The sequence below is a fragment of the Mustela lutreola genome, chromosome 9 (assembly GCF_030435805.1).
Source record: "Mustela lutreola isolate mMusLut2 chromosome 9, mMusLut2.pri, whole genome shotgun sequence".
Lineage (NCBI taxonomy): Eukaryota > Metazoa > Chordata > Mammalia > Carnivora > Mustelidae > Mustela > Mustela lutreola.
Genome location: NC_081298.1, coordinates 125,452,841 through 125,478,034, shown reverse-complemented (window position 1 = coordinate 125,478,034; position 25,194 = coordinate 125,452,841). Strand labels below are relative to the sequence as shown.

Sequence of the window (25,194 nt, the reverse complement as noted above, 5' to 3'; positions counted from 1 at the left end):
TCCCACTGAGCAGAGAGCCAGACACAGGGCTTAATCCCAGGACCCCAGGATGGTGACCTGACTCAAAGTCCGGTGCTTAAGCAACTGAGCCACCCAGGTGCTCCACTTTTTTTCTCTATGTGTTTAAAAATGTATTCTTTCAGGGTATCTGGGTGGCTCAGTGCATTAAGCCTCTGCCTTCAGTTCAGGTCATGATCTCAGGGTCCGGGGATCGAGCCCCGCATTGGGCTCTCTGTTCAGCAGGGAGCATGCTTCCTCCTCTATCTTTGCCTGCCTCTCTGCCTGCTTGTGATCTCTGTCTGCCAAATAAATAAATAAAATCTTAAAAAAAAAAAAAAAAAAACACCTTGGACATCTTTTTCTTTTTTTTTTTTAAGATTTATTTATATTTGAGAGAGAGAGAGCGTGGAGCAGGGGGAGGGGAGGGATAAAGGAGGAAGGGAGGGAGACAGACTCCCTGCTGAGCGCAAGGCAGGTCACAGGGCTTGATCTCCTAATCCTGAGATTATGACCTGAGCCTAAATCAAGAGTCACAGACCAACTGAGCCACCCAGGTGCCCCCTGACATCTTCCCATTGCATATAGAATGAATATATATATATGTACATATACATACATATATTTATGTATGTATGAACTCTTCAGCCTGGCATTGAAAGCCCTCTACAATGTCACCTCTGTCAATTTTCCAGATTTTTCTGTCACTGACTTCCCTATACTGCTACCTTCCAACCACATAGGTGTCCTCTCTTCAAACATATCCAACACTCTTCAGTTTCCCCCGCTTTTCCCCAATCCATTCCTTCCAACTGGAAAGTCGTCCCTACTGTCTTCCATCCACCCTATCCATGTCCAAAGCCCTTCCCTTCTTCTGAAGCACAATTCAATCCTGAGCTCCCCCAGAGGCATTTTCTAGATCCCCCTGCTTCAAAAGACTGCCTCCAACCCCTTCAGCACTATTTATACTTCTACTAACTCTTATCATTTTCTCTTTCATTATGTATATATCCATCTCTCCCCCCCAGGTTCGCCTAGAGCTCCTAGAGGGTGCGGTTGGGGTTTTATTTTTCCTCAATGTCTAGTGCGCCACCATACATAATAGGAGCTCAAGGTTTGCTGAAATAAACTGAAAGGAACAGGACTGAGCATGATTGACACTTCTAGGAAGACATCCATAGGCACTGTCTCAACTCCCCTCTTCCCCCACCCAGTTCCTCCCCTGGCCCAAGAGGTAGGCGTTTCCAGTGCTTCAGAGGCAGGGACGGGGAGCAGTGGATTTCCAGGGAAGGTTGCATCACATACCTCTGAGGCTCTCTTGGCTGCCTCCTGTTCCCTGCTCTGTCTTCCAGAGAAGAGCAGCCAAAGCCTCCAAAGGAATAAACCAAGTAGTAGTAGAAGGCTGACACATGACAGAGGTGGTATGGCCAGCCGCCAAATCGGTGCCATTTCTCAACCCCCTGCCTCTCTCAGCCAAACAATATTACCCCTCAAGGCTGTGACTCCATATGACAGCACAATGGTCATTGCAATGTCAACCTGACAGGGCCCAGCCAATGTGCGAGCTGCTTGGGTCTCTTCTCTGAGATGTGTCCATCAGAGGCTCCTTCCTGCAGCTGCCCATGGGCTCTGCCTTGGCAGCCAATGCTCAGGGAAGACCTCCTTTAGCATTCTACTAGGATTGGGTTGGCCAAGTTGGCATAGAGAGTATGGAGGGAAGATTTCAAAGGAGCAGCCCCTCCAAAGGGCTTATCTTGTCCTATAAGCATCTTCTCTGGAACCTTTCACTCTCTAGAGGTCCAGGTCTGCTGTCCTATGTTCCCAACCACAAATTAGAATACTGAGGCAAGTACATTTAGGAAAGCTAGGCTATCGTAAGTACAGATATGCTCAGGAACTGTGATTATATAGTGTTTCTAACTCCAAAGAGTGACACATTTCTTAGTTGCTATAGCATTGAAACAGAGATGAGATGTCACTTAGGGAAATTAAATGATCTTAGAGGATCACTCAGCTCTAAAACCCATAGTCTCATTTTCCAGAAGATTTATTATGTCATTACACCCAGAGTAAACTGGATTCTCTATGGTTAATTCCCTGTAAACAAGATTTACAAAGAATCAACTTGTGCTATACTATAAAACTGGCCAGGTTTTTTGTTTGTTTTTTTTTTTTTTCATGTAGGAATGTTAATTGGAAGATCAATTCAATTAAATAGCTATTGAATAGCAGGCACTGTTTTTGAAAAAGACAATGATGGTATCTCACCTCACAGAATTTTCAACCCACTGGGGAAGACCAAGTAATGTTCTCAGGAAGCCCATCATCAAGGAAGTGGTTAAAAAACACATGATATGTCCAGATTATGAAAGACTTTGCAGTCATATAAAGATTATAAAGAAAGATACTTGATAGGCTGAGCACACCTTCCGAGGCAGATTACTAGTATATGCCAGCCTGATGTTCTAATTTTAAGCTTCGAGGTACAGTTTTGTTTCTTAGAACACGTGTGTACAATTTGACAAACACTTTTAAAAAGGATTTTATTTATTTATTGACAGAGTGAGAGAGAGAGGAATCTCTAAGCGGGGGAGGGGCAAAGGTAGAGGGAGAAGCAGGCTTCCCACTGAGCAGAGAGCCAGACACAGGGCTTAATCCCAGGACCCCAGGATGGTGACCTGACTCAAAGTCCGGTGCTTAAGCAACTGAGCCACCCAGGTGCTCCACTTTTTTTCTCTATGTGTTTAAAAATGTATTCTTTCAGGGTATCTGGGTGGCTCAGTGCATTAAGCCTCTGCCTTCAGTTCAGGTCATGATCTCAGGGTCCGGGGATCGAGCCCCGCATTGGGCTCTCTGTTCAGCAGGGAGCATGCTTCCTCCTCTATCTTTGCCTGCCTCTCTGCCTGCTTGTGATCTCTGTCTGCCAAATAAATAAATAAAATCTTAAAAAAAAAACAAAAAAAACACCTTGGACATCTTTTTCTTTTTTTTTTTTAAGATTTATTTATATTTGAGAGAGAGAGAGCGTGGAGCAGGGGGAGGGGAGGGATAAAGGAGGAAGGGAGGGAGACAGACTCCCTGCTGAGCGCAAGGCAGGTCACAGGGCTTGATCTCCTAATCCTGAGATTATGACCTGAGCCTAAATCAAGAGTCACAGACCAACTGAGCCACCCAGGTGCCCCCTGACATCTTCCCATTGCATATAGAATGAATATATATATATGTACATATACATACATATATTTATGTATGTATGAACTCTTCAGCCTGGCATTGAAAGCCCTCTACAATGTCACCTCTGTCAATTTTCCAGATTTTTCTGTCACTGACTTCCCTATACTGCTACCTTCCAACCACATAGGTGTCCTCTCTTCAAACATATCCAACACTCTTCAGTTTCCCCCGCTTTTCCCCAATCCATTCCTTCCAACTGGAAAGTCGTCCCTACTGTCTTCCATCCACCCTATCCATGTCCAAAGCCCTTCCCTTCTTCTGAAGCACAATTCAATCCTGAGCTCCCCCAGAGGCATTTTCTAGATCCCCCTGCTTCAAAAGACTGCCTCCAACCCCTTCAGCACTATTTATACTTCTACTAACTCTTATCATTTTCTCTTTCATTATGTATATATCCATCTCTCCCCCCCAGGTTCGCCTAGAGCTCCTAGAGGGTGCGGTTGGGGTTTTATTTTTCCTCAATGTCTAGTGCGCCACCATACATAATAGGAGCTCAAGGTTTGCTGAAATAAACTGAAAGGAACAGGACTGAGCATGATTGACACTTCTAGGAAGACATCCATAGGCACTGTCTCAACTCCCCTCTTCCCCCACCCAGTTCCTCCCCTGGCCCAAGAGGTAGGCGTTTCCAGTGCTTCAGAGGCAGGGACGGGGAGCAGTGGATTTCCAGGGAAGGTTGCATCACATACCTCTGAGGCTCTCTTGGCTGCCTCCTGTTCCCTGCTCTGTCTTCCAGAGAAGAGCAGCCAAAGCCTCCAAAGGAATAAACCAAGTAGTAGTAGAAGGCTGACACATGACAGAGGTGGTATGGCCAGCCGCCAAATCGGTGCCATTTCTCAACCCCCTGCCTCTCTCAGCCAAACAATATTACCCCTCAAGGCTGTGACTCCATATGACAGCACAATGGTCATTGCAATGTCAACCTGACAGGGCCCAGCCAATGTGCGAGCTGCTTGGGTCTCTTCTCTGAGATGTGTCCATCAGAGGCTCCTTCCTGCAGCTGCCCATGGGCTCTGCCTTGGCAGCCAATGCTCAGGGAAGACCTCCTTTAGCATTCTACTAGGATTGGGTTGGCCAAGTTGGCATAGAGAGTATGGAGGGAAGATTTCAAAGGAGCAGCCCCTCCAAAGGGCTTATCTTGTCCTATAAGCATCTTCTCTGGAACCTTTCACTCTCTAGAGGTCCAGGTCTGCTGTCCTATGTTCCCAACCACAAATTAGAATACTGAGGCAAGTACATTTAGGAAAGCTAGGCTATCGTAAGTACAGATATGCTCAGGAACTGTGATTATATAGTGTTTCTAACTCCAAAGAGTGACACATTTCTTAGTTGCTATAGCATTGAAACAGAGATGAGATGTCACTTAGGGAAATTAAATGATCTTAGAGGATCACTCAGCTCTAAAACCCATAGTCTCATTTTCCAGAAGATTTATTATGTCATTACACCCAGAGTAAACTGGATTCTCTATGGTTAATTCCCTGTAAACAAGATTTACAAAGAATCAACTTGTGCTATACTATAAAACTGGCCAGGTTTTTTGTTTGTTTTTTTTTTTTTTCATGTAGGAATGTTAATTGGAAGATCAATTCAATTAAATAGCTATTGAATAGCAGGCACTGTTTTTGAAAAAGACAATGATGGTATCTCACCTCACAGAATTTTCAACCCACTGGGGAAGACCAAGTAATGTTCTCAGGAAGCCCATCATCAAGGAAGTGGTTAAAAAACACATGATATGTCCAGATTATGAAAGACTTTGCAGTCATATAAAGATTATAAAGAAAGATACTTGATAGGCTGAGCACACCTTCCGAGGCAGATTACTAGTATATGCCAGCCTGATGTTCTAATTTTAAGCTTCGAGGTACAGTTTTGTTTCTTAGAACACGTGTGTACAATTTGACAAACACTTATAAAAAGGATTTTATTTATTTATTTGAGAGAGTGAGAGAGAGAGAGGAGTCTCTAAGCACGGGGAGGGGCAAAGGGAGAGGGAGAAGCAGGCTTCCCACTGAGCAGAGAGCCAGACACAGGGCTTAATCCCAGGACCCCAGGATGGTGACCTGAGTCAAAGTCAGATGCTTAAGCAACTGAGCCACCCAGGTGCCCCATTTTTTTCTCTATGTGTTTAAAAATGTAGTCTTTCAGGGTATCTGGGTGGCTCTGTGGATTAAGCCTCTGCCTTCAGTTCAGATCATGATCTCAGGGTCCCGGGATCGAGCCCCGCACCAAGCTCCCTGCTCACTGGGGAGTCCGCTTTCCTCCCTCTCTCCCTGCCTCTCTGCCTACTTGCGATCTCTTTCAAATAAAAAAATAAAATCTTTTTTAAAAATATATTCCTTGTGTCTTGAATATTCACTCAACATTATGTTCGAGTTTTGTGATCTCTGTCAAATAAATAAAATATTTTTAAAAAATGATGATATGGATATATTTATACGGAAAAGTGTTCTTATTTTTCAGTGAAGAGAAGCAAGTTAAAAACAGCATGGCAAGGATGGTCCTATTTTTGTATAAGTATATTTAAACACCTACACATGCATAAAAAAGCCTAGAGGGACATTCTCCAAAATTTGTCTAAGTGGTTTTTTGGAAGAAGGGTGGGTTTTTTTGTTTTTTGTTTTAAACAGATTTTATTTATTTATTTGACAGAGAGATCACAGGTATGCAGGGAGGCAGCAGAGAGAGAGAGGAGGAAGCAGGCTCCCTGTGGAGCACAGAGCCAGATGCGGGATTCTATCCCGGGACCCTGAGATCATGACCTGAGCCAAAGGCAGAGGCTTTAACCCACTCAGCCATCCAGGCACCCCATTCTAAGGATATGTTTTTAAAATGGGACACTGGATGTTTTGTTTTCATAACATTAAAAAAAAAAAAAAGCATTTGTATCTGAGATTTATTCTTTTCCTTGGCACAGTCAAGGTCGAATTTAAGGAATATGAGCAATCCCTTAGATCCTTTAGTCTCCTGAAAACACTGGGGCTCAGTGAGCCCACTGAGCCACCCAGACGCCCCTAGAAGAAGGTTCTTATGGATGCTTTTCTCCTTTTGATTTCTGTATTTTCCAAAGTGTTTACAATAAAAATATTGCTACTATAATTATAATTTTCTTTAAAAACACAGATCTTTTTCAAAGATCACAGGATAACATTCCCTACTATATCCCCTATCCCTGGAATAGGACCAGGCACGTGATAGGTACATAATGAATGAATGAGTAAAAGAATCTGGCTCAATTCATGGATATGGTGGAAATTTGTACTGTAAAGTGAAATAAACCACAGACGTAGAGTCACAAGGCCAGGGTTCCAGTCCTGGATCCTGCTTTAGCCACGTGGCTGTGATTACAATGCTTTAATCTCTTAGTTTCAGCCTCTTTATCTGAGATGGGGGGAATAACCTACATCCTACATCCCTTATGAACCCATTATGAGAAATGATATTATAAATGAAATAGTTTGTAAAGTACAGAGTCCTACGTGTGTATTAGGTATGATGACGGCACAGTGGAAGCTGGAAGAGGCATCTCACATCAAGGAGGGTTCTAGACAATGTGGGTTTCATCGGAGAAGATTTCTCAGGAGATGCGAGATGTCAAAGGAGACAACGAATGTGGAAAGTATGCCAAAAAATAGAGCTGTGACCAATGAACACCATTTGGAAGGGAAGACAAAGGTACGCACTGGAAGGAGCATGGACCCCCTGGCTCAGGGAGAAGGGCTTCCTTTGAGTTCTGAGTGCAGGTAAGAAAGCATGGCAGCTGTTTGGTCAAGTCAGGAAGCTTCCTGGAAGAGGTGATCTGAATAATGGATGAGACCACATCTCTCCAGCGCAACCCTTCAGGGCCCTGACGGTGCCCTGTGGATGGTGGGCAGGAGTTAGGTGAGAAAACCGAGGAACCACAGATGCAAAACTGCTTTCTTTCTTGGGCCACAAAGCACAGCTGAACTAATATTCAGATGTCCCAGTGCCCTCTCCAGACCAAAATGCAAAGTATATCCAAATTGATAATTATTGCTATGATTATTTCCACTGCTTGTACTGATAATGTCTTGCTAAAGCATTATCAGTGCTTCAGTAGTGAAATTATAATTAGTAAAATTATAATTACAAATATAATCAATTATAATTAGTGAAAACTAGGGAAATTATCATTTCATGATATTACAGACAATATCTGTATTTTGTCTGCAGTGAATTCAGCATAGTGACCTTGCAAGGATATACCTTAAAGACTTTTGTATGGTGAGGATGACTATAACATCAACAATGAACCTGAAACAAGGGACAAATGAGTATCTGTCAGGTGACTGGTGGCCTGGCCTGTCTTTTTCATATATTCCTGGAGAGAACTGAGCCACTTCCTTGGAAACACTGACCAGTGACCCAGTAACACAAGAACTTGCCCAGCTGGCTTTCTGGGAGTCCAACAAAGCTTTCCACCCTCCAGCCTTGAGGTTTGTTTGGTTTTATTTTGTTGTTGTTGTTTTGTTTTGTTTTTAGATTTTATTTATTTATATGCCAGACAGAGATCACAAGTAGGTAGCGGTAGGGGGCAGCAGGCTCTCTGCTGAGGAGAGAGCCTGATACAGAACTCAATCCCAGGAGCCTAAGATCATGACCTGAGCCAAAGGCAGAGGCTTAACCCACTGAGCCACCCAGGCACCCCAGCCTTGAGTTTTCTAATTTCTGGAACCCTTGCCCCTCTAAGTCCCTCAGCACAGAGAACACCCTCTCATTCCCCATACCTGGAAGAAGTTCCCTTCGTATTCGAAGAAAAGCAGTGGCCACGTGATGCGGATGATGGAGGGAAGAGCTTCCTCAGAGGGGTCTGGAGAAACAGAGAGAGAATGAGCCAGAGCAGCATCCCCAGGAAGGCCTTGCTGTAACTGCCACCCCAGGTTCCGTCCCCAAGGCTGGACCCTCACCGGCAGGGTCTGCCCCACGGTGCTATGCGCCAGGGCCTGGATGTGGGCCGTCTTCTCCTTCACCTGCTCCAGGAGCGCCTGCACCTCCGTGAGGTTGTCTAGGAGAGGGGAGGGCGCCAGAGAGGAAAGCTGTTCTTCCTGTTCCCTGTGGTCCTGTCAGGACATGCGCCCCTCTCCCTCCCTCGGAGCAGGTGCTTTAAGACCCAGAAAAATGACAGCTCCCCTGAGTCACTCCCCTGCCTCCCTCTGCTCACCCCACCGCTCCTGCCTTCCCTCTCACCATCCAGGGTGAAAATGAAGACCACGGTGTCGATTTCTGTGAGGGATGGCAAGATGCACGTCAGGAAGTCCTCTTGGGAGAAGGAGAACTGGGGACCCTGGGCACGAGAAAATGGGGGGCCCCCTCCCATGAAGAACTCCCACCCACAGACCTGCGGACCACAGAGGGCCTCACAGGACCTCTCACACAGCGTGTTTGTACACAGATGGAAGAACCGAGGTTCAACGAGGTCAAGTGTTTTGCCCAAGATGATGCAGCAAGTTGAGGGAAGAGCCCTGGACTAGAGCCAGCTTTAGAGGGAGAATCCAGAACCTTCCGCCCTCTCTGTGCTTCCCCAAAGCCTCCCGACCTCTAACCCATATTCCCTTCCCTGGACTGTCTGCCTGCTCTCCTCCCCCACCTGTCCCCAGCGCCCCTCACCTCCCACTCCCTGCACACCTGTCACCTTCACAACCTGCCCCATGTCCCGTCATACACTCGCCCCCGTGGAGGAGCTCAGTCCTCTGGTTAAACATGTCACTCTGATCACCAGTGAGAAAGCCGCGGATATCTCGGTAGTCTGGAACGTTTAAGGACAGGGAGAAAGGAATGATGGGCTTTATAGGAAAGATTGATTCTAGGCTTGGGGGAACGTTCATGGGTCTTGAAGGAAAGTGCCCAGAGGGGTGGCGGGTGAGGTGTCACACACATGGGAGGCCACAGCTAAGCGGGGCTGGGAGTTGAGGAACCAAGTCCTGAGTAGGGGTTCACAGCAAGGAGCATTTGACTGAAATGCCTATTCAAATAGGACAGTCTGGACATCGAATGAGGAACCCCCATGGGCTGCGGATGGGGGTAGGATATCAGTTAGCATTCAGGAGGAGCCAGGAAGAAAGTCTAGACTGGGGTCCCACCGGCACCAAAGCTGTGGATACACTCCACTCCATCCATGATAGCCATGATGCCCAGGGTCTGCCAGCCAACCAGGTACACACGGCCTTTTTCCTCCAGGCTGAGCACGGGCCAGAAATCAGGACACGAGAGGAGACACGGCAGTGAGAAAAGATCAGGGATCAGAGCAAGATGCACACGGCCAAGCACAGGTGCAAACCAACAGAAAGGTTACCGCGCCATCCACGCAACCTCCCCACTCCTAATACGTTTCCACACACCTGATGCTGGCTTGCATCGTCAGGGCAGCGATCTTCGGGCTTTGACTCTAGGTCACCTGATGAGCCCGCTCTAATGTCCGCAGGATTTCCAGAAGGCACTTGGGAGAAAGGCCACCAGCTCCAGGGGCGGGCCCAGGGCCCCCTCCAGACAGCATGGGTACCCAGCCCTGCCCAGGGGAAGGCACAATTCCCTGACAACTAAGTTCTGCTGGTCCCTAGCGGAGGTGCGGGGAGTCCTGTCAGAACGCAGGGCAGAGGACAGAAAGGACTTCCGTGAGCAGAACACAAGACCCAACCGAGGCCGAAGGACATGAAGAGAGCGGGGCGAGGAGGACGGGCTCGGAGCGGACGGGGAGGTCAGCGGGGATTCTGGGAGCCAGGCCAGAGACACAGGCCCCCGCAGAAGGAGTTCTTCCTGCACGACCTGGGCCAAAGACTCTCTGAAACGAGGTGAGCTTTCGGTGTCCCAGGTGGGCTCAGGGATTAGGTGTCCCTGTGGGCACAGAGATCAGTGGGACCTGAGGAGCCCAGGGTCCCCAGGAAACAAGTGAGACTTTTGTGCTAAGAAACCCAGGCCAGCTCTTTTCCCACGGCCCAGGGTGCGGTGGCGGTGGGACTGGCCCTGAAATGAGCATCCACTGCGGCACATACATTTTTGGTGAAGGAGAGTCCTCCATTAAAAGGAGCAGGGTTAACAGTATCTCAGACTCATTTATATCTTCACATGAATTACGCTACAAGCCTGGAATCTGGGAGTTGAGAAAAGGACCTCAGAAAGCACCCGGCCACCCCGTCCCCCAGGACCACCACTGCATGTGCAGAGCTGCTCTTGAGGAATCCACAAGCCTTCCATGGAACATTCCAGCGACAGAAGCCTTCAGCTTCATCAAGAGGCCCACGCCAATGATGAAGTCAGCAGAGCTCCCCGCACCTGGCCGGGCACCAGCATCTCCAGGGGTGGTCTCAAAAATTAAGGGATTTCAGGGCCTCACCCCAAAGTGACAACATCCGAGCTCTCACACAAGTGCCTACGAATCTACTTTCTTCTTGCTTTAACACTCCTGAGGCTGAACATCCAGGGAACCACACCTGAGCACTATCGGTTTCACATGCTGATCTCTGGGATCAAAGCGGCCATCTACATAGAGAATAAGGCGGAGGTGATTGGGTGGAACAGAGTCCTCAGGAAAGGGGGACAGGGTGGGGTTTGAGTAGCCAGAGGGGGACCCAAGGGGAGCCTAGGATGACAAAGGAGAATGGTTGCTACAATAAGGGAGCTGGGCAAAGGGGAATCAGAGGCCACTCCGCACCCACGGCTCCTTTGAACAGATGCTTCTCTTTGGGGTCCGCATCGTCCCAACCCTATTCTATCTCCTGGGCCTTGTTTTCCTTGTCTCTCCATTCCTGTTTTGAATGTCTGCTTTCTGGTATTTGATGTGGCCTCTGTAAGCTGCCTTTAGTCCTTCCCGAAACAAGAGACTACATCAACCAGTGGACCAAAAAACGAAACAAAAACAGAAAAAAAAAACAGAACAAAACAAAAACCCACCAAAAACAAAATCCTCATAAGCTCAGGGACAGTGCGCATTTACTCTAATGTTCTGAGATGTGGTGAGCAAGACCATAGCCACCATGCCCTCCTCTTCGTGGCTGTAATGTAGATTTTGGTTTTGTTTGTTTGTTTTGTTTTGTTTTAAAGATTTTTATTTTTTTATTTGGCAGACAGAGATCACAAGCAGGCAGAGAGGCAGGTAGAGAGAGGGGAAGCAGGCTCTCTGCAGAGCAGAGAGCCCGATGCGGGGCTTGATCCCAGGACCCTGGGATCATGACCTGAGCCAAAGGCAGAGGCTTTAACCCACTGAGCGAGCCACCCACTCGCCCCTGTACTGTAGATTTTGACAGGTTTCCTCTCAGCCTCCCTCAGGGGCCTGGCCCGTCACTGCCTTTCATTACAGTGGGCTCACCTGGCCATGTTCACGGGGCTGAAACCAACCAGAACTGGTAAGAAGGTGCCTGGGCTGTCCATGCCGGAGTCCACCTGGCCTGCCACAAAGTGAGCCTGATGGCAGGGGGAGAAAAAGGGTATGATGAGAGCGCAGGGGTTACTCTAGTGTTTCCTGAGGCGCAGGACCATCAGATTCCCCCGAGTCCTTGTTAGAAATGCAGAGTTCCAGCCCCAGGGAAGATTTACTGGATCTGCCTTGGAAGGGGAAAGCTCCAGGCCTGTATTTTTAACATGGTCCACCAAGGAAATCCTCTGCATGGTAAAGTTTCAAAACTACTGGACTAAATTGTATGCTCCTTAAGGTCGGTGTCCTGCCCTTCTTGTGTGTCTCCTTCCGCATCTAGCATTGCTCGACCTGTTTCTCTTAGTGAATTGTTAGAATCAGTATACTGCAGTGGTGAGAGAAAATTGGGGACACCAGATCCAGTGCTTGGAATCTTGTTAAAATGCAGATTCAGACTCAGTAGGTCTTGGTGGGGGGCGAGATTCTACATTACTAGCAAATCTTTGGAGATACTGATGTTGCTAAGCAAGGACCATGCTTAAGTAGCAAAGGACAGGTCCAGGGGTCAGCTTCTTATGTAAAGAGCAAGAGAGTAAATATTTTAGGCTTTGGGGCCCCTGTGAACTCTATGCAATACCCAACCCTATCGTTGTAGCATGAAGTGGCCATAGATCTTATGTAAACACAAATGGCTGTGTCTCAATAAAACTTTATTTACATAAACAGGCAGCAGCATGATGGCCACTGTGGTTTGCTGACCCTGGGACTAGTCCATCTACCTTGCTTGTTGAATGGACTGACACACAGGTATTCTGGAATCGGATCCTTTCCCTGTCATTCCACATTCATGCAGCTGGGTCTCAATTAGTGAGAGTAAAATCAAAATTCCTTGCGTGAACCCTTTCTGTTTTCTAGTACCCACTTCCGCAATCTATTTTCCATGCTGTTCTGCCCCCACCCCCTTCCTCCCTGTAGAATGGATCCCCCCAGGCTGTCTTCACACTCACAGAGAGTCCCACCGAAATGCCAATGACAATCACCCTCTTCTTCCCAGCGACCACCTAGGAGAGGAGGGTGGGTGAGACAGTGCCACCAGGAGGATTCTAGGATACAAACCTATTGCATGGAGATGTCAGGGTCAGGACTGCGGAAGAGAACGGGCTTTGGCTGGATGGGGACTTCAGTGTCCTCGTGAGAAGGAACAGACAGAGACGTCTGGTTGACTATCAGGGGAAAACACAGACCTTCTTCAGTTCTTCAATCCCGTGCAGGGCACTATCTTCTGTCCCCTCCCTAGATGCCACCACAGACCTAAGAGGACAGACTCAAAGTCAGTGGCACTGGTTGGAAAGCAGAAGATTATGGTATACTAGGGAAGAAAAGGGAATGCATTAAGAGAAGGGAATGATGGAAAGATATCATTGACTGAAACACCTACTATTTGCTGAACACCACAACAGACACTTTTTAGGGCTGGACACTCCAATTCCAACAAGGGCCAGACAGGTGACATGAGTATGTGAAATGGGCCGAGGATAAGGCAATAAGAAATAATGGCGACCAAAGCAAACTGGGCACGATCTCCACCTGAAAGCCTGAAAATTCTATTTCTAGAAAATACTATCCAGGCCAAAGAAAATATTCACAGGCCAATGTGGCTTACCTGTCACTGCTTGCAATGAGGTAGGTGTAGAGGTTTCTGTCCTAGACCTTTCAAAGCTGGTTGAAGGAGACCTGTCACCGGGGAAGGACACGGGTTAGTGATGAAAGTGAAGGGAGCGGTAACCTTGGATTTTGACAACTAGTGTGAGGATTCCCTCAGGCCAGCGCTTAAGCCAGTCCTGCTTGGAATTTGGCACGTCGAAAGCTACTTGCAGATGACAGCTTGGGGTGCATGGGATGTAGAGACAACCTCAATAGATGGAGTGGGGCCCAGGTGGGTTCCGAAGATACGAGGTTCCACGGTGAGATCTGTCTTTGAGAAGAGAGGGAGCCAGGCCTCAAGAGGGCCACCTAGGAGCTTAGCTATGATGAGCTTTATGGTCCTGAGGGTTACCCCGAGAAGGCAGAGGAAGGAAAATCGGGGACCAGGATACTCACAGACATGAGAAACGCCATCCTGCCAGAGCTGCCCCCTCCACTCAGCACCACCAGCTCCCCCTCAGGTTCCTGAGAAAGAAAAATTCCCAGTGTCCCCAAGGCCTAGCTCCTAGCTCAGCTTGGGGGAAGCACATTCCTTCTTTGTCAGCAACAGAAGAACTCCTGGGGAGACTCCTTAACCCTCCTTAACCACAAAAGGGAACAGAAAGATGCCTGGATTTGAGAACGAAACTTCATTCTGACTCCTAAATCTGGCTTAGCTACTTACTCCAACCTTACTCATTCCGGAAAGGACGGAGAGCAGCTTTGTCATCCAGCAATCACTCAATAAAAAGCAGTGCTACCCAGCAATTATTAGCTGGATATATTTGGGCAAGCTACTGTGATTGTCCTTTGTTTTCCTATCTGAAAAAAAAAAAATGGAAACAATCACACTCATTTCACAGGTTTTTGCAAAGGTAATGAGTGTGAAAGCACAATGTCAATTACAGAGTGTGAAGTAGATAATAGTTATTATAATTACTGTTGATTAATAAGATGACAATAAAGAGGCCAGAGGGAGGACTGGGAGAAAGGAGAATGGAGATGGAGTAAAATGAGAAGTGGAAGCCAAGAAAAGAGATCAAGTGGGGAGGGAGAGAAGTTAGGGGGGGAGGAGACAGAGAGACTGTACCTTCAGCACTTCCTGCACTTTGCCAGCCACTTGGACCATGGTGGTCAGAACTGATTCACTATACAGTCTCTGTAGGGAGCAGGTGGGAATCAGAAGCCAAGAAAAGGACAGTGGATTTGGGGGAGGGGGAGGAATGAATGGTGTGGTGGAGGGGCTCTCAGGTCTCAAACACGAAGGACCATTGGCATGGAGCTGGCGTCTTTATTTTCAGTGTCCAGGGGATGGGTCTGGGTTACCTAGTCTGTGGGCATGACTTGCCGCTCCTCCTGGAAGATCTCAGCATCACATTGTCCCAGCAATGGAACAATTTCCTCGGCATCTGCTTTGTCGAGGTCCTGGGTCAGTGGGTTTGACTCCTCTGTGATTGGCAGGGCTGCCTCATACCCAGACCTCTAGAGGGAAGGGAGCACAAGAATGCAGACAGGAAGCCCAGGCCTCGCTCACGCCTCTGGATCTGGAGGTGGGAGTGGCAGCAGGCACAAGGTTTGGGGACACACACACACACACACACACACACACAGCATCCAAGGATTTAGCCTGAACTTGGTACTCTGGGCCTAAAGGGGAAGGTCAGGAAGGAAGATGGGAAGGAGGAGAGGGAAAACAGAAACCCAGGGTGGAGGGAAGTCCAGAAGAGAAATGATTCTAGGAATCAGTGCAGAAGACCAACATGGAGAAGGTGGGATGAGGGAGTCTCACCTCCCACTTGCCAGGCTCTGGGGTCTCAATCGCGTGTTGAAACCATTTTGTGCCTGGCATGGTCTCATGCTCTGGACACCCTGTCGTACCTCCATCTTCAGCTACACAAACGCTTCTGTCACGCTAACTCTGCTTCCAGCTGGCGGGGGCCTGATCTGAGCCACAGTGATGATTAACCCAGGTACCCTGGCCTCTCCGAGCACCGCCCCCTCTGAGTATCTCTCCCCACACCCTTTCCCTATAGTGGGCCCCCATCCCTCTGGGCACCCCAGGGAAGCTCTAGGGCTTCCTCTTTGCATACATGCACACTGCCCAGCCTCTGTTTTGCCCCATGAAGGGGCAAACCTGAGGTTCATTACTCTTAACCTTTGGAAATAATGACCTCTTCTCCAGAGGACCTGGAGCTCAGAAGTGCAGGGTAATACCCAGTCCCAGGACAATGAGAATCCCTGAGCAGAGGATTCTTCTGGGACAAGGATGAAACAGCAGGCCAGAGATCAGGGTCCTCAGGGACAGCAGAGGTCAGAGGACCTGAGCCGTGGCTTGATCACATGTCCAGAACACACAGTACTCCGGGCCCCTCTTGCTCCATTTCACTCTTTCATCTCAGAAGGAAGGTAACAGAAGCTTTGGAGCCCCAGGGGGACACACGCTGAACTGAAATTTACGGGAAAAAAGTGCCACAGAAATAGAAATGCTGCAATGAGAATTAGAAACCAAAGTATCTGCCCTAAATACATGAGCCAACAGTTATTTACACTGAACAATGCACTTTTCACATGCAGTATCTCACTGGGTGCATTCCCACTAAGGAGACCACACTGACACCCTCGTTTTACAGATGGTAAAGCAAAGGCTCAGAGAAGTAAGGTCATTGCTGAAGATCAGACAGTTGACAGAAAGGAGACTCCCACCAGGTTGTTACTCCAGATCTCATGAAATAGTTTAAGGATTTATGTTGGTTAAACACGAATGAAGTAACTAACACGCTGGTGCAAATTCATGATAATCCCTCGCTCACACAGTGTCATAAGATTTATAAAGACATTCCCCAACATTATCTCACTGGATCCTGCCAACAGCCCTATGAGGTTCTGGACGCTCTGGTTTTAGGAAACCTGACACTTAGACGACGAATTTCTGCACACCAGGCAGGAAGAAGAGCTAAAAACCATAGGTTGCTGCTCTTTATTTAGACTTCCCCGCTATATACCCAGCCTGCTGTCTTAACCGCTGGACTCCAGCTCCTCCCGTGCCCAGACACCTAGGTGACGCTCAATAAATATTTGTTTAATAAATTAAAGAATGAATGAGAGCGAAGAGAACCAATATCAGATTACCAATGGGGAAGAGATTTAAAAGCTGACGCAGTGTACAAGTGGAGATTTTAGATCAATTATCTCGCCACTCTGTCCCCTCCGGCAGGGGAAGTGGGATTCCTCCTCCCAACTTGGCTAATTCTACCCGGGCAGGGAAGGGGCCCTCCCGGGAGCCCGAGTCCCTCGCACCTGCGCCTCTCTCTACGGCCCCCCCCGCCCCGGCTGGCTCCTTGGACGGAGCCAGGATCAGAGGCAAGGGGACCGGGGAGGCCGCCAATGGGAGGGTCGTGGGAGGGGCCCCGGGAGAACGGGGTCGGGGGAGGGGGGGTAGGGGGATGACGGCGGCAAGAACCCCGGCGGGGCGGGGCGGGCCGGCACGTCCCGGTTCGGCTGCGGCGGAGCAAGCGGGGCCAGCTCTGCAGAAGGCGGCGGCTAGAAGGCCGGGACGGTCACATCCCGCTGCAGGGGCCGGCGGAGCGGCCGCACTGCCTCCCGCACCGGGACTCCGGCCAGCGGCCAGGCCGCGCCGGCACCGACCCCCCGCTCAGGGAGAGACTACGCGGCCCGTCGGAGCTCTGGGGTCCCCCGCAGCCCCGCGGCCCGCTCCCGCTGCGCCTCCGCCTGCCCTCTGCCCGCGCTGTATGTATGAGTGAGGAAACCGAACTCAAAAACAGATGCACTAACACCCTGGGGATGGGGACAGGGTCAGGGAGAGCCTCAGTTGGTGATCTGCCCAAGACTGAAGGATCCCGTAATCTCCTAGAGGGTAATGACACTCCCACAATCTCAGGCCTGGTGCCCATCCTCTTTCCACTGTCAGCAGGGCCAGAAGGTAGGTCTCTTGGGGTCTGTGCCCCTGGACCTGGGGAATGGCTATCAGATGGGAAATGTCCTTCCATCCCCCGGGTCCGGGGGACAGACACTTGTTCAACTGTATCCCACTAGGTCCCAGATGGGCCCCCATTGCACCTGCATCAGGACTCTCGGCATCCCCAGCTGCCCTCACATCTTGCCTCTGGGTCTCAAAGGGGGAGGGTTCTTTGGGTACTCCCCCTCCCCCAGCAACTCAAAGGAATTGTCTGGGTCTGGAGGCAGATGCTGCACTGCACTACTCCAATGTCTTCCACGGAGTCTCAGGGGCTCCCCCTGTCACCTGGTGGCCCCCCAGCTGCTGGTGACCTCACCCCTTGGACATTTTTCCAATAAATGTTCTTGGACAAACTGGAGATGACTGTTTGGGATACTGTACAGTAAGCTGAAGACACTTCCCCACTGTCTCTCCCCTGACCACAAGGGCCTCTCACCACCACCAACTCGACAGGAGCACTAACATTGTTTTAAGGTGTTTGTTTTGATTCTGTAGCCTTGAATGGGGGGGGGGGAGAGAGGACAGAAATGGGTGTAGAAAACTAGAGCCCTCGTTCCTTTTGTTTTGTTCAGTGAGAAAGGGGGAGAAGGAAAAGAAGGGGAGGTATATAAATTCTCCTGCATCCGTGGAAACGAAGGTCATACCACAGGAGAGGGGCCGGTAACCTTTTTAACTTCACTGCCCACATTGACACCCAAGCTTTTCACCATTGATTCCTCTGACTCCTCCATCAACCTCGAGTTAATTTCCAGAAAGGGACTGAACGGTGTTTTGAGACAAATGAAAGAGAAGCTCCGCTAATAGATCCTTCAGTGCCACGTGCTCCTATCCTGTGCACTCCTGTACTCCTAGTCTTTCCCGAACTCACTTTTCCTTTTCTTTCTGTCTGCCTCTGTCTCGCTGATTCGGTCAAAGTCAATAATAACTGTAAAGTGTAAATGACTTTATATTCACTCTCTGCCACTATATCCAGAGGAGGAGGATGGAAATAAAACTGAAGGGTTGGAACTCCCCTGTCAAAAGACTTATACTTTGGGCTCTGGGGCTACTTCCTTCCTGTGAAAATAGAGGCTTTCCTCTACTGTTTCCTAAATTCCAAAGGGGGGTGGAGGGGATGGTGCCAGTGAGAGAAAAACCACTGTTTTTCCAGAGGAAACCACTGATCTTTCCAGAGCAGGTGTATCAACGCTCCTTTTCTGCATCTCAGCCTCTCTGGCATGTTCCAAGAATTTAGACCAGTAATTCTGAAAGGGACCCCAATCCAAACAGATCAAGAAGTCATTATCCTTTTTACCTCACCAAGCTCCAATCCCACGTATCACAAGACTTAACTTCATCCTATCAGATAAGCCCCGTTCTCATTTGCCCTCCGCCTTGAACCACAAAAGCATCCAGATCTGGGCAGCAGTCTTTGATCCACTGCTACCCAGTTCTGCAGTAGTACCTCTCACTGGCCACTGGCGCGGAAACACTCACATCGCAGACTCTGGACACCTCATCTCTTGGGATGGAAGTGGCACGGGGTATAGAAGCATGGCATAGATATAGGGAGCTACGAGTTCAGAATATAAAGGCTGTTTCAACGCATCAGCTCTGGGTTGAATCCCAGTTACATCCTTTACTGTTCATTTGTTAAGGGACCCCTCTAATCCCGAGTCTCCTGGCATGAGAAATGGAACTAATAATGCCATCCCCTTCAAAAGCTGTCTTTGAGATTAAATGAGATAATGCATCTACAACCTTTTGTACGGTACCTGGCAGACGCATCCTGAGGAATCGGTTAGCTATCATTATTAGCCTTGTGATACCCCGTGCACATCATAGAGCCTATCTGGATTCAACCCGGGCTGCTGCAAAACGTATGAAAGCAACCGCCCTGCCTTTCTCCAGGGTTGTAACTATTAAAAGAAGTATTCAGCCACACTTCACTCACATTCCAGGCGGGAGGAAGACCGCGACCCATAGGACCTCGACTTTGCGGAGGGCTCGTGGGCGTGGCTTCAGCTTGAGTTTGCAAGCGACGACAGGATTGGTTGAAGAGAGGATTCGCGTCCTCTCGGTCCCGCCCTAGACGTCACGGCGCCTGCGCACGTTCTCCCTGCTTCGCAGCGAAGCTATGTGGTGACTTTGCGAAGTGTGTCTCGCTGTACTCGCGTCAGCGTTAGCGTCAGCGACAGCGCGTCAGCTGCAGTCGCTGCGGCAGCGTTACGGGTTGTCAAGGTAACCACGGGAGTTGTCGCTGATTGGTGGCATCCGAGAGACAGGTGTTCGTCTGGCAGTTGAAGCACCTGAGGACGCTGCTGAGCCCTCAGGTGAGGAGTTGCGTGCCTCTTCCCTCCCCCGCCAGCCTTAACGTTCCCAGAGAAGTGGGGGGAACTGAAATCTCACGATGGTGAGCGCCTACTGTATGCGGAATCTCTGCTCGGTCGGTAGTGTGCAGTAGCAGGACGGACCGCTAACCGCGGTAGCTTTCGTCCGTTTCCTTTGACATCAGTTGTGTACGAGGCCCCGTGCTGGGCGCACATGGAAACAGCGAACCTATGTCTGCGCCCGGATAAACGAGCGCTTTAGGTAAAAGCCCCAAAGACGGAGTGCGGAAGACCTCACGTTCGTTCTGATGATGCAGATCTCAGATTCGGAAAAGGCTGGGCACCGGGAGAGGAACCATGCTGAAGAGAGGCTGGGTTTTGGAGCTAGGAGACCAGCACTCAAGCCGTAGTGCCAGCTGCACTTTCAATAAATGGTCCAATCCCGCTGACCTGAAGCCCTGGGCACACAGTCTCTGAGCGCCCACCCAGCGGCTTCATTGGGAAAATGGGAGTAAAAATGATAGCAACCTGAGGGGTTTGGGGGAAGAGTTCGCAAAAGCCTTCGCGAACTAAAAAGCCCCGTAGAATCTGATAGACGAGAGAGAACATTCAAAATAAAAAGGATAGACTCAGACAAAGCTAATGATAGTATCTGCCATTAGTGAATGTTTGCTATGTAGCCAGACAGCATCATTTAAAGAGTTAGGATTGTGGTTTGTGGAGTCAGACATACGGGGATATAAATCTTGTTTCCACCCCCTTACGAACTGTGTATGTAAATTTGAGCCAATTACTTAACTTTTCTGAAATCAGGTTCCCCATCTGTAAAATATGCATAATCATCTCTGTCTCAGCGTTATGAAGTAAAAGGACAATGCATATTGAGCATCTATCAAACTGCCTAGTCTATGGAAAGATCTTGTTAAAGGTTAGTTTTTATTATTCTACTCCCGGTCCCCATTGAATCCTCAGGCAGTGCTATGAGGAATGAGGAAGGCTTCACAGTGAATGTGGTATTAGGAGAATAGAGGGAAATTAGAACAAAAGAGAGAAGTGCTCATTGCTCAGGAAACTGCCCCCGAAATTGTAATTTAAAAATTCCTTTACCCTAATGGAATAATTGGAAGTGAAAATCCCCTTCAGTCTTTCAAAATAGGAAGTCATGATGCAGGGTAGGGCAAAGGCCCAGGATTGGCAAAATGATGAAGGAAGATGATGAGCTAGGAAACGAGGAACCCTCAGCCCTTCAAACCTAATTTAATCAAGCGGTGGATGGGGGGGGGGGGTAAAGGTGGTGGTGAGGCTGTTTTCTGACTCTGAGGATTTTGATGGGGGGAGGGGGGAGAAAAGGCCTTTTAAACCTGGGACTTTGGAGGTAACTGGGTTAGGAGTGACAAGTAACAAAGTTTCAAACAAGAGCTCTGGATCCCTAGTAATTAATCACACAATTGGAGTAGAGGCTAAATGTTTTATTTCAAGGAGGGAAGTCCCTAGTGAAGAACCGTTGAGGACCAGGTGGTGGACAGAGGTGGAAGAGAATAGTCAACTGGGAGATGATCACTTCAAAATTGGACATCTGAGCAGTGCGTAGTTTGGGGGGGGTGATTAAAAAAAATAAGCTGGTGGCAATTTCATCTTAAATCTCAACTCTGATTGTTTTACTCCCCATTCCAGAACTTTCACTGTCTTTTTCCTACCAAATAAGCCTAAACCCCTTGGCCTGATTTCAAAGTTTTTTTGCGCTGGCCTCCCTGTTTTTCCTGCCTTACTTCTTCTGTTCTAGTTGCAAGATAGTTTCAGCTGTATTAAATTACTGTCTCTTAATGAGATTTGCCTTTGCTCCTATCATTCCTTCTTCTTCAGATAACTTCCCCCATTTAACTACATCCAATTCTTCAAACCTTAAAGTTGGTCATTTAAACATAAAACGATTTCAGATTTCAGGCTTCCCCAAACTATCATCGTGCTTTGTACAGGCCTCTCTAATGGGATTTTTCCTGTTTGCACATGTTATTAGCCTGGGGACAGGGACCGTATTTTGCTCTTTGTCTTCCTCTCAGCCCCTGACTACATGCCTTTCTCAGTGTGGTATTCAAAAAATATTGAATGAGGAGTGCCTGTGTGGCTAACTCATGAAGTGTCTTCAGCTAGGTCATGATCCAGAGTCATGGGATTGAGTCCCACATTGGGCTCCCTGCTCACTGGGAAGCCTGCTTCTCCCTCTTGCTCCCCCTGCTTGTGTTCCCTTTCTCGCTGTCTCTCTGTCAAATAAATAAATAAAACCTTTAAAAAATAATATTGAATGAAAACAATGTATATATTGAAAAATGTATATATTGAATGAATGGCCGAATACCAGAACCTATTAAAAAAAAGAAACTTATCAGACCAATTGATTTTATTTCAGTTGAGCTATGAGGGAGCAAGGCCATTGCAATGGCACATCGGTACACTTGATTCTGCTTGTCACCTCCAAGTGTATTTGCATTATGGGTTTCTAAAGCACCTTGTTCTCCTGGGCCAGAGTTTTATAGCCTTGGAGACCAGGATGCATCTTTTGTTTTAAGGACTATGATGTGGAGAATTGACCAAAGTCACAGTAGAGCTAATGGACCCAAAATTATTTGTCACTCTAGACGAACAGCTGCGCTTATTTTTGCCGCCTCTGCCTCTGCAGGATGGAGCTGCAAAGGTGACCTGCATGGCTTGGTCCCAGAACAATGCCAAGTTTGCGGTCTGCACAATGGACCCAGTGGTGTTGCTATATGATGACATGGGGAGCGGAGAGACAAATTCCCCACCAAACCAGCTACCTTGAAGGTGAAGGGAGTACTCTGTGTGTCAACCTGTTCATGGGGTCTTAGGAATCTGGAAAACTTCCTAACTAACTTCCCCAGCCATCTGCCTAGGAAATGGCCTGCCCCATCTTTTCTCAGGATAAATCCCTCACGCTCAATACAGTCACACAAACACCTTTTCTTCCTTTTTCTCTACCATGTGTGCTCATGACTTTTGTTTTTCTTTTCCATTTTTAACTCGTAGTATGGCAGGAAGAGCTATATGGTGAAGGGCATGGCTTTTTCTCCCGATTCCACTAAAATTGCCATAGGACAGACCGACAGCATCATCTATGTGTACAAGATAGGCAAAGATTGGTGAGGATAGAGACTGGGAGGTGGGGGTGACCTGGAAAAGAAGGGGAAGGCAGGAAGAAATGTCTCACTGGGGAAAGGGGAGAAGAGAAGGTGATGGTCCAAGCTGGGACGTGGAGAGCAAAGGCCTTCCCGAGTCTGTTGCTGATTCCCTATCTGTGCCTGCCTCGTGTTGTGAGATCCCATCCCTGGTGGAATCAGCCTAAGGTCAGCATGAGGACCTGTGATGGGAGCCCTTGGTGACACAGCATCTTTGTTCCTGTTCTAAAACTGCTCGGGCTCCATTTTATGCCTCCTTTCAAGGCTCTTATGGCAGGGTAGGCAACATTAGGGGGAGCAGGGAACGTATCAGGTCTTTCTTCCCTTCTCCCAGCATCACGTGTGGCACTTTCTTTATGAAAGTGTTTTTAATGTGTTTTCCCTCCTTTTATTTGGCAGGGGTGACAAGAAAGTCATCTGTAAGAAATTCATCCAGACGGTAAAGTTCAGACCTGTCTCGGGGAGATTTGGATGAGCAAACATATATCAATATAGCTACCTGTAAGTGTAACCGGAAGTTGCATTTTTAACGTGTCCATATGACCTTTCCAGCTGAGAGGATGGAGGATGGTGCTGCATGGCTGCCCCTCCTCCTTGCTTTCCCCCGTGAGCCTGGCTGTGTCCTCTTCTCCGCTTAGGCGACTGGGGCGATGGCAAGTGGCAGGGGTTCAGTTTGTTATAAGTGCGCTGGGCGTCATGGACAGGGTTATCCTTTTCATGATTTCCTCCTTGCAGAGTGCTGTCACCTGTCTGCAGTGGCCAGCAGAGCGGCACATCATTGTTTTTGGACTGGCTGAAGGGAAGGTAAAGGAGGAAGAGAAACACAGGAGAGGCTGTGGGTGGGGATAACGGTTCTGGAGAGAGAAATACAGTTAAATGTCTCCCTTAGGGTCAAGTTATATATTGGGAGAGAAAATGGAAGGACCGGTTTTTTGTTATTTCTTTTTCTTTCCTTAGGATCTGGGTAGGATTGAAAGGAACCTAACCAGACTTGTATCCATTTTCCCATTTTCAGGTTTCTTTAGAAAACACTAAAACTAATAAATCATCTACCATCTATGGGACAGATTCTTACATGGTATCACTGACAACAAAGTGAGTAAGGAAGAGCAGTATCCCAAGCTGAGAGACATAGGAAGAAGCGATGGGGATGTCGGGACTGGGAGACTATAATATGGAAGATGGGGAGGACTGGTAGCAGGGAGCCCAGGTAGGGTAATCTTTGACATAGAAGTGTGATTTCTTGGTGAGACAGAGTAATGAATTTATTTCATTTGAGCTATGAGGGAGCAAGGCCATTGCAAGGGCCCATAGGTAAACTTGATTCTGCGAGTCACCTCAAAGTGTATTTGCATTATGGGTTTCTAAAGCACCTTGTTCTCCTGGGCCAGAGGTTTATAGCCGTGGAGACCAGGGTGCATCTTTTGTTTTAAGGACTATGATGTGGAGAATTGACCAAAGTCACAGTAGATCTAAAGGAAGTAGAAATGCTTTTGTCACTCTAGACGAACAGCTGCGCTTATTTTTGCCCCCTCTGCCTCTGCAGGATGGAGCTGCAAAGGTGACCTGCATGGCTTGGTCCTAGAACAATGCCAAGTTTGCGGTGTGCACAGTGTACCGAGTGGTGGTGTTATATGATGAACATGGGGAACGGAGATATAAATTCTCCACCAAACCAGCTGACATGAAGGTGAAGAGAGTACTCTGTGTGTCAACCTGTTCATGGGGTCTGTAGTCTCATTGGAGACTATAATATGGAAGATGGGGTGGACTGGTAGCAGGGAGCCCAGGTAGGGTAATGTTTGACACAGAAGCAGGATTTCTTGGGGAGACAGAGTCATCTCTTCCTCTTCTTCTTCCTCTTCCTCTTCCTTTTAATTCACTCACTTGTTTAGTTCCTCTGGGAAAGGAATTCTCTCTGGTCATGCAGATGGCACCATTGTTAGGTATTTCTTCGAAGATGAAGTCTCTGGAGAGTCACGGGTAGGACGAAAGGATGCTGTGAGATGGGGGTAAAGAAATCCAAGATCCCTCCTAGGGGAGGTTGAACATTAAGATTGAGGTGGTTGGCGGGGGCACATTTAGATGCATTCACAGAGAAGATTTTTATTCGGGAGGTCACAACTTAATATTTGTGGCAATGAGGAATCGAGGGGATAGGATTCTGAGAGTAAGGGAAAGTGAAAATTATTATCTATGTAAAAAGTGTATTTATATGTATAAATCATTTAAAAAAGTCATTCTCAAGAGAGGAAAGGGAAAGGGTGGGGGATACAAGGAATGTTTATGTTTTACCTGATGTAATTCTCTATTGTTTGAAGAACTTTCCTTATGAATTACTCTTAGAGGGGTGCCTGGCTGGCTCAGTTGGTGGATCATGTGACTCTTGATCTCAGGGTTGTGAGTTTGAGTACCACATTAGGTGTAGAGATG

At 48.1% G+C, this 25,194-nt stretch overlaps 1 long non-coding RNA gene and 2 pseudogenes across 3 annotated transcripts; 1 reads left to right on the top strand and 2 right to left on the bottom strand.

The window, feature by feature from the left end:
* Window positions 1–7,497: 7,497 nt before the first annotated feature.
* LOC131808452 (glucokinase regulatory protein-like) lies at window positions 7,498–9,711 on the bottom strand (annotated as a pseudogene).
* A 1,481-nt stretch (window positions 9,712–11,192) lies between these two features.
* LOC131807261 (uncharacterized) lies at window positions 11,193–19,337 on the bottom strand. 3 transcript variants are annotated; one of them, XR_009344353.1, is made up of 6 exons: window positions 19,016–19,134; window positions 14,612–14,767; window positions 13,703–13,771; window positions 13,266–13,336; window positions 12,719–12,913; window positions 11,193–11,652 (listed from the first exon to the last, which is right to left on the bottom strand). It is a non-coding gene; the product is annotated as an uncharacterized LOC131807261 (long non-coding RNA). The 3 variants fall into 3 exon arrangements; XR_009344354.1 differs by lacking the exons at window positions 14,612–14,767; window positions 19,016–19,134 and adding an exon at window positions 19,195–19,337; XR_009344355.1 differs by lacking the exon at window positions 14,612–14,767.
* Window positions 19,338–19,351: 14 nt separating this feature from the next.
* On the top strand, window positions 19,352–24,872 carry LOC131807255 (intraflagellar transport protein 172 homolog; annotated as a pseudogene).
* The last annotated feature ends 322 nt before the right edge of the window (window positions 24,873–25,194 follow it).